This window comes from Salvelinus sp. IW2-2015, linkage group LG8 (assembly GCF_002910315.2).
Source record: "Salvelinus sp. IW2-2015 linkage group LG8, ASM291031v2, whole genome shotgun sequence".
In the NCBI taxonomy this organism is placed as follows: Eukaryota; Metazoa; Chordata; class Actinopteri; order Salmoniformes; family Salmonidae; genus Salvelinus; species Salvelinus sp. IW2-2015.
The window spans coordinates 18,978,121-18,987,884 of record NC_036848.1 but is presented as its reverse complement, the minus strand read 5'-3'; the positions used below and the strand labels follow the sequence as shown (position 1 = coordinate 18,987,884).

Here is a 9,764-nt window from a genome sequence, read left to right as displayed (position 1 = left end):
TTTCGTCTGCCTCTTCAATCTCTCTTGACAGTTGGCCAACATCAACTCCTCACCTGATCCACTACAAGGAGTTTGCAAAAGAGAGATGAAAAAGACCAAAGCTCAATGGAGTCAGTTAATAATGAATAAAAAAAGGTTAGTCAGAGGCTTGCACTTTCTCGTTCCTCATTCCTTCATTAATGTTCATGTTGTTTCTTTACTCACTCTCTATTTAGCTTCCCATATTTATCAGACCATTATTCCTAAGGGATCCTAAGAAGTGCAGGCAGCGAACCTTTTCTATCTGACACGACTGTGAATGCCAAAGAGGTAATTGTCAGACGACAGAGATGGGAGTGAGAGCAAGAGGGAGGAGAGAGAGAGAGAGGAAGGGAGTGAAAACAAGGGGGTGGGAGTTGCAGGGAGGGGAGTGTGTGTGTGTGTGTGTGAGAGAGAGAGAGAGAGAGAGAGAGAGAGAGAGCAGCGTTCATTCTTCCACTTCTCAGCAGACAGCGTTCTACAGAGGAGAGCTACAAAACAATGCAAATTGGAAGGGGAAAAATAGAGAATATTATACAAGAAAGGTTCGCTATCCACTTCTACCTCCTATTGGGTGGTGAGAGGTGTCTGAAAGTTTGCACTCTGGGGGACCCCTCCCCCCAATGCTGGGCTGAACAGAGGACAGCTCCCATCTTCGAGGTGTGGAGAGCACAGACTACCTCTAGTCATTTGCAGTGAAGCCAGTGCGCACGAGGAGTGTTCTCCCTCTGTGGATCTCACAATTAATCGCTGCCTGCCTGTCTGCAACAAAAGAGGAGAAGATCCAATCAGCGTTTGGGTTTAATAAGGTGGAATACCAAGGGACGCAACAGAAAGATACAGCACAACCAGGGAAATAAAGGAAGTAGGAGCTCACAGCAGTGAAAGACATCATTTAGAGAGAAAAAAAAACGCTTTAAGTTATTTTGAATTCAAAGGCTCCTGTTCCAGGTGAACTTGAGAAGCATCATTTTCTTTTTTGGAGCTCTCAGCTTCAGTCAGCTAATCTTGTGGACTATTGGATCCTGGATGGCATTTCAAGGTAAGGACCTATCTTCAACTCTCCCGGTGTATCAGCCAACCAGCTACTGTACTCATCCTGTGTTAGGTAACTGCAATACTCAGCAGCAGAAGAAAAAAGGGAGAAGAATCAGACGGAAAGGTATGTGTGTTTGAGTGATCACCAGGCTGTTAATGACATCAATAAGATGTGAAAAGTTTCTGTGATATCTCTTCCTTATCCCTATGCATGATTGATATGATGCCAGTGTGGAAAGCAATTTATCTTTGGGGACTCGGTCTCTGCATCGTAGCTTCCAGCAGGAAGCCTGGGCGGAAGGTCATAATTACCACTGGTGTTTGTCTTCGTCTTTGTCAGGGCCATATCTATTCGCCATGGGATTACTCTTTTATTTTAACCACCAACACCCACCACCGAGCCGCAGCTGCACAGCCACAGCCACTCTGCATATGAAGGGCTGTTTTCTCCTTTATCGCAGCAGACAGCAGACAGATTGTTTTCGTTGTTTCGAATGCTGGCCGAATGTCTTGAACGCCCCACATCACACTTCTGCCGTCAGTTCCTTGCGAGTTTTTCAAGAAAAATCTTGTTATGCAATGCATCGTTCCTGTCCTACGGTCATGCCCATCTTTGTTCCTGCTAAGCTGAAAGTGGGATGAAACGCATAGATAAGCATGTGTTTTCTCTCCTCAAGGTCCTTGTTGAATGTAAATTAGAAGAAAGTGATTCATAGGATGATTGAGGGATATAAAAGAGGGGGTTAACGCAGCATCGTTAGAGTGAATCTACAGCACCTCCCTATCGATATATCTTTTGTAGGAACAGGCTGCAATATTTGTGATTTATCCTGTCTGCCCTGAAATATTGAAAATAATTGAATAATAAATAGCCTGTACCTGTCAAAGCCTGCCCCTGCTGGGGAGGATTATTATGATGCTACCTCGTGTAGCATGCAAACCAGTGACCACTAAATGCTTTTGCCTCTAGAGACACCAACAGGGGGCTAGAGGGGGTGTATCAGGCAGGAGAGGGGGGCTGGAAGTTGAAGACAGTTCCCGAGGTACAGTTGCTAAATGTCCACCAATAGGACTGGCTATGTCTTATCTGTAATATAATGCTGGTCAAGGGATATCGTAAATATCAATATGTTCTTAACTGACTTGCCTAGTTAAATAAAGGTTAAATAAAAAAAAGAAAACAATATTTCAAATATAGGAATTTGCCCATCAATGTCACAAAGCTCTGGTATTGGAATTAACATGTGTTTTCACATGTTACCTCATGAAAGAGACTGTTGGCTTTTCATCTTTTTGTTTGCACAGTCCAGGTATAGGTGTAATCTAATGAGCAGTATGGGAGACGTGTGTGTGTGTGTGTGTGTGTGTGTGTGTGTGTGTGTTGTGTGTGTGTGTGTGTGTGTGTGGAGTGTGTGGGTGTATGTGTGTCCAGAGCTGTGCGCTTCATCTGCTTTGATGTTTTATCGAGTGTTAGCTATGTCAGCACTGACGCACAGACTATGATCCGGGGTTACATGGGTAAAGGAAGATCTGAATTGGATCTCATTAAACCTTGTACTGCTTTTCACTGTCAATAAGCAATGCCGATTTTGCTTTCACGGCTTTTTGAATCTGCTAAATGATTTAGTCCAGGAGTGTGTGTGTGTGTGTGTATGCTTGTGTGTGTTTATGTTTGTGTGCGTATGCTTGTTTGCGTGTGTGTCTCCAACTCCTGTAAAGGGAAAAGGTGCGGTCAGTTTTTTTCTGTCTGATGCTGGCAAAGGAGTCAAAGACTTGGTCTTCCATTTCAGTAGAATAATGCATCCACTGAATCATATAGTATGGATGGAGCATAGAGGAAGTTATAATTTTTCCCCAGTTATTAATCAGAATCGTAGACGACACATTAACAAGGGGATAGAAATGAGAGAAGAAAACAACTTTGATGTCAAAAATGCTGTGCTTTTGATTTATTACATACAGGTACGGTTTGAATCAGTATAAATGCTCATCACTAAGCAGCTGAAATATGACATAAGTGCTTCCAAATATAATACATAATTTTCTATAATTTCTGCGTTCTGAAATCACATAGATGAAATATTGTGAATTATGCCTTATAGTTTAATCAGGAATTTGTTAAGACTTGTTTATAGCCAATATTACTTATTACAATTTAACCAGAATGTGTTTGCAGAAAGAATAGGGGGATTGTTTTGAATGAAAACACAATGTTTGTTGTTTCTCTGTAATACTAGCCACTTTTAGCTAGCCAGCTAGATAGGTTCCCAATCTCCCAACCTCATAACTAGCTACCAAGCCATTTCATGCTATCAATCAAGTAAGTGTAGCCTGTCTAACTACCTTAGCTGGCATGCCTGCTGACAAGGTTGCTAGACTTTAGAAAAGCAAGCAATTACTAAATGTAATGAATAAGATTTACATTCCTTTCAATCTTTTACCCAGATTTTTAGCTGAGATGCAGACAAGCATACTGTATTTAGGGTTATGATACTATATTGTATACAACTGTGGCAGTTGTACTAAACTACAATTAAATTAGAATGTGCAGATGGGTCACGCAAAAACAGTGCACTTCAGTGTTCTACAGAACTAAATGTGACGAGTGAGAGGGATACATTTACAGGCACGACAGTGAAGGCTAATAACAAGCACTCTGTATCAGTGAGAAAAAAGCCGGGGATTACTTCAGGGAAGGAAGACTTCCGGGCTAATACAGCACATGTGTAAGATGTGCTTGGAAGGATTGGACAATCATGGTTAGAGTAGCCACAGAGGAACTGGAACGATTGCACTTAAGTCCTATTACCTGGGTTGCTATGTAACTGTAAACTACTCATACATCAAGAGGACTTGTCAGACCTTCAATGATGAATAAGAAGGTCCACTTTCGCTCTAGAGATTCAGTCATATTCAATGTTTGCTAGCCATTAGAAGGTAACTCTATGCATTGATTTAGACGAGGAAATTCTACCAGAGCATCCTCTATGCATTCTTCTGAGATTCGCAGGCGTCTCAGCGTTTATGTGGACACTAAAAGATCTTCTTTCTGTCCTGGGCAATTAATTGTAGTGTTCTTAAATGCCCCCATCCTAAAATGTCAATACTTCAGGCCTCCTGCCCAATTGTCTGAAAGCACTCTGTAGAACATTACTGTAATATAACAGAGTTGTTATTATCCAGACTGTAGAAGCAAAAATTCTGCCATTATAGGAGGTTGACTTGTCTGTCAGAAGTAGCGTGGTTGAACTGTGTGAAAGGGAATACGTGGCCAGAGCACAGTGGCATATTTTTAGACAGTCCATTAAGGAATAGGAAAATCAATGCTCTCTGTTCTGTCAACATTGGGTTTCAGGTTTTTTCGACACAATGACCTTTGTCGGGTACAGTGAGGAGCCTGAATGGCATTGTCATACTGTGGCTTGGCGACAGAAATACGCAGGTCATTATGAAAAGAGACACATGCAGTGTCTTGTTGGCATGTCTAGCGCCAACATGAATGACCGTCTTCCATCTGTTTTCGGGAAATTATTTTGATTTGGGCTTGAATACGCTTTCTCCTCCACTGTTTCTTGTTAAACGGATCCCTTGGGTGAATATTCAATATCTGACAGGCTGATAGATGCACCGCTGATAAATCCATTTCAGGCTAATTATAAATACATTTCAGGCTTTACTTAGCCACATGCTTACACAAATCAGGCCACTAAGCGCATGCTGGCTTTTTACATAGTGTACATGTTTATTCCAGTATTCAGTTGTCCCACATCTGTACCGTGTAGACAGCCAGCTTTCTTAAAGACATTTTTAAGAGGACCTTGTGTTGAATATAGATCAAGTCTAATGGATACCAAGCTACAGTATGTAGATGATATTTTCTCCAATTAACATTTATGAATACTCATTGACTCCTATCACATTGGTTTGTGAAATGGAGCACCACTAGTTCTCTAAAATGTGGTTCGCTTGTAGCAGCAGTGCTACCAAAGGTAGTGATGGTTTCACAGTTCACCCACCAAAAATCATAAACAAAAGGAAACTTGTTTTCTATTAAGTGCATGAAACCAGGACAGTGTCCTTGCCGCATGAGCGTGGCGTGGCAGAATCCTCTGTCCCCTGCTCCAGTGGTAGATGGCAGAGAGTGACCATTGGTGGCAGTGCAAATCCCTCTGGGAAGAGCACACGAGGAGAGGCTGGGGCTTGAGGACAGATCGTGGACAACTCCTGTTGACAGTGACCCTGTCAACAGTGTCACTTTGGACCACGACCTCTTTGAGTGAACTGCCGGGACTGGCGTCTGCGGGTCACCTCTAGCAAAGTCCCCTCTATCCCTCCCGAGTTTGTCAACAGGAAGCATTAGTAAGGGTCAGATGGGTTACGTGTCGGGAGCGGGGGTGAGAGGACGTACACTGTCAGCGTTTTTGTAATTTTATCAGTAACTTACTGTATTAATCAACAGTATGACACTGTATAAACTGAATGCAGTAGTTTATCATAGAATACACAGTAAAATACCATACATTTATTTTACAGCACACTGTAACACCTTTCTGTAATTTAAACAGTAAAACACTATTGAATGCAGTGGTATTCTACATTAAGCTCATGCTCTTCGTAGCCGATGTGAGTAAAACCATTAAAAAGGCTAACATTCACAAGGCATGCGTTGACAGGCTGCCCTCAGGTGGTGAGGGTAGGCAACAACACATCAGCCACGCAAACCATCAATACAGGGGCCCCTCAGGGGTGTGTGCTCAGTCCCCTCCTGTAATCCCTGTTCACCCACGATTGCATGCACCATCATTACGTTTGCAGACAACACAACAGTGGTAGGCCTGATCACAGACGACGATGAGACAGCCTATAAGGAGAAGGTCAGAGACCTGGCAGTGTGGTGCCAGGACAACAACCTCTCCCTCATCGACAGAAAAGATTATCGTGGACTACAGGAAACGGAGGGCCGAACATTCACAACGACGGGGCTGTAGTGGAGCGGGTCGAGAGCTTTAAGTTCTTTCTATCATGGGCCAAACAAACCAACACAATCGTGAAGAGAGCACAACAACACCTCTTCCCCCTCAGGAGACTGAAAAGACTTTTCATGCGACATCAGAAGTTAAACATCTGCACCATTGAGAGCATCTTGACTGGCTGCATCACAACTTGGTACCTAGCGCAAGTTTGGTACCAAAAGGCACCTGAAAAGCTTCTACTCCAAATCCATACGTCTGCTGAACAGTTCATCAAATGGCTACCCGGACAATTTAAATTGACCCCCTTTATTATGTGTTCATCCTAATTGTTTTGCCCTGCATGTTGATGCCACACACACACACTCACACATAGACACACATTCACATATTCTGCTGCTACTCTGTTTATTAAATATCCTGATTGCCTAGTCACTTTTACCCCTACCCACATGTACATACTGTATTACCTCAACTACCTCGTACCCCTGCACATTGACTCAGTACTGGTACTCCTTGTACAGTCGAAGTTGAAAGTTTACATACGCTTTAGCCAAATACATTTAAACTCAGTTTTTCACAATTCCTGACATTTAATCCTAGTAAAAATTCCCTGTCTTAGGTCAGTTAGGATCACCACTTTAATTTAAGAATGTGAAATGTCAGAATAATAGTAGAGAGAATGATTTATTTAAGCTTTTAGTTCTTTCATCACATTCCCAGTGGGTCAGAAGTTTACATACACTCAATTAGTATTTGGTAGCATTGCCTTTAAATTGTTTAACTTGGGTCAAACGTTTCGGGTAGCCTTCCACAAGCTTCCCACAATAAGTTGGGTGAACTTTGGCCCATTCCTCCTGACAGAGCTGGTTTACATGAGTCAGGTTTGTGGGCCTCCTTGCTCGCACACGCTTTTTCAGTTCTGCCCACATATTTTCTATGCAATTGTGGTCAGGGCTTTGTGATGACCACTCCAATACCTTGACTTTGTTGTCCTAAAGCCATTTTGCCACAACTTTGGAAGTCTTGAGATGTTGCTTCAATATATCCACATAATTTTCCTTCTCATGATGCCATCTATTTTGTGAAGTGTTCCAGTCCCTCCTGCAGCAAAGCACCCCCACAACATGATGCTGCCACCCCCGTGCTTCACGGTTGGGATGGTGTCCTTCGGCTTACAAGCGTCCCCCTTTTTCCTCAAAACATAATGATGGCCATTATGGCCAAACAGTTCTATTTTTGTTTCATCAGACCAGAGGACATTTCTCTAAAATGTACAATATTTGTCTCCATGTCCAGTTGCAAACCGTAGTCTGGCTTTTTTTATGGCGGTTTTGGAGCAGTGGCTTCTTCTTTGCTGAGCGGCCTTCCAGGTTATGTCGATATAGGACTCGTTTTGCTGTGGATATCGATACTTTTGTACCTGTTTCCTCCGGCATCTTCACAAAGTCATTTGCTGTTGTTCTGGGATTGATTTGCACTTTTCGCAGCAATGTACATTCATCTCTAGAAAACAGAACGCGTCTCCTTACTGAGCGGTATGACGGCTGCGTGGTCCCATGGTGTTTATACTTGTATACTATTGTTTGTAGAGATGAACGTGGTACCTTTATGTGTTTGGAAATTGCTCCAAATGATGAACCAGACTTGTGGAGGTCTACAATTTATTTTCTGAGGTTTTGGCTGATTTCTTTTGATTTTCCCATGATGTCAAGCAAAGAGGTACTGAGTTTGAAGGTAAGCCTTGAAATGCATCCACAGGTACACCTCCAATTGACTCAAATGATGTCAATTAGCTTATCAGATGCTTCTAAAGCCATGACATCATTTTCTGGAATTTTCCAAGCGTGTAAAGACACAGTCAACTTTGTGTATGTAAACGTCTGACCCACTGGAATTGTGATACAGTGAAATAATCTGTCTGTAAACAATTGTTGGAAAAATGACTTGTGTCATGCACAAAGTTGATGGCCTAACCGATTTGCTAAAACTATAGTTTGTTAACAAGAAATTTGTGGAGTGGTTGAAAAACAAGTTTTAATCACTCCAACCTAAGTGTATTAAACTTCCAACTTCAACTGTATATAGCCTTATTATTGTTTTTATTGTGTTACTATTAACTTTTTTATTAAGCAAATATTTGTCTTACTTTTTAAATCTGCATGGGAATGGGCTTGTAAGTAAGCATTTCACTGTAAAGTCTACACCTGTTGTACATGTGACCAATAAAATGGTATGTGTATCAAATCAAATCAAATCAAATTTTACTGTAAATGTGTTTTACAGTATTAGTTATGGTGCATTATGGGAAATGTTGTGGGCAGAGAAAGATGCTCTGGCTTATTAACATATTTTAAGGCTTGCCTTGTAAGTAGCTATATTTGTTACGCCCATGAGTGAGAATACTGTACCCCCAACAGAATAAGGTAATATACTGTATTTTAGGAATTCTACACATCTTGTCGTGAAACTCTACAGTAACTTACTGGCGAATTGCTGCCAGTAATTTACTGTAATTCAGAATACAGTTCCCATACCGCATTTTTGGAGTGCTAAAAACCTTTTGAACACAAGTGGTTGCATGGTATTGTTGCAACCATTAGTGAGACTGCTATACCAATTTAAATGATATCTGATAGTGGTTCCCTAGCAATTTAATTAATATAGGGGACAGATTTTAGTGTCTCAAACTTTTAATGTTGAGTGGCTAGCCAAGTCCTTTTGATCTGTTTTGCCCTGTAGTCATTAATATACTGTAATATGCAAATGCATGCAGCCAACCTGCTTGCTCTAATCCCATTTAATTAATAAAATAATGTAGAAATAATATTGTTAATGTTTAGCAGTCACTTTTACTGTATTGCTTTTAATTGCTCTGGCATCATGTTACCCCGAATATCTCAATATTGTATTGGCACTATTCGATTTTTTACATTTGACATAATTTAGCAGAAGCTAGAGTGACTTCCAGTAGTGAGTGGATACATTTTCATTCTCCCCCCCCTTGGGAATCAAACCCACAAGCCTGTCATTGCAAGCACCATGCTCTACCAACTGAGGTACATGGGACTGAGCTACACTATCCAGAGATAGTCAGACATAGAATACCAGTCAAAAGTTTGGACACACCTACTCATTCCAGGTTTTTCTTTATTATTACTATTTTCTACATTGTAGAATAATAATGAAGACATCAAAACTATTAAATAAAACATATGGAATCATGTAGTAACACCAAAAAATGTTAGACAAATCAAAATATATTTTATGTTTCATATTCTTCAAAGTAGCCACCCTTTGCATTGATGACAGCTTTGCACACTCTTGGAATTCTCTCAACCAGCTTCATAGGTGGTCACCTGGAAAGCATTTCAATTAACAGGTGTGACTTGTTAAAAATTATTTTGTGGAATTTAATTCCTTCTTTGTTATGCTGATTAATGCGGACCCAAAAGCGACTTAAAGAAACAGAGTCTTTATTCCAGGCAAAAACACGACAGGGCGGAACAAGGACGCAGGACAGCAAACATCAAACAAGAATCCGACAAGGACAGGAGCGGAAAACAGAGGGAGAAATAGGGACTCTAATCAGAGGGCAAAATAGGGGACAGGTGTGAAAGAGTAAATGAGGTCGTTTAGGAGAATGAGAAACAGCTGGGAGCAGGAACGGAACGATAGAGAGAGAGAGCGGGAGAGGGAGAGAGGGAGGAGGAGAGAGAGAGAGAAAGAGGGAAAGAA

General features: G+C 41.4%; 1 protein-coding gene across 1 annotated transcript in view; it reads left to right on the top strand.

Moving 5' to 3' along the window:
* Nucleotides 1–459: 459 nt before the first annotated feature.
* LOC111967572 (leucine-rich repeat and immunoglobulin-like domain-containing nogo receptor-interacting protein 2) overlaps nucleotides 460–9,764 on the top strand; it is a 400,902-nt gene continuing 391,597 nt past the window's right edge. The window contains exon 1 of the mRNA XM_023992693.3: nucleotides 460–1,060. The gene's annotated coding sequence lies outside the window, so the exon portion shown is untranslated. The remainder of the gene's footprint in view (nucleotides 1,061–9,764) is intronic.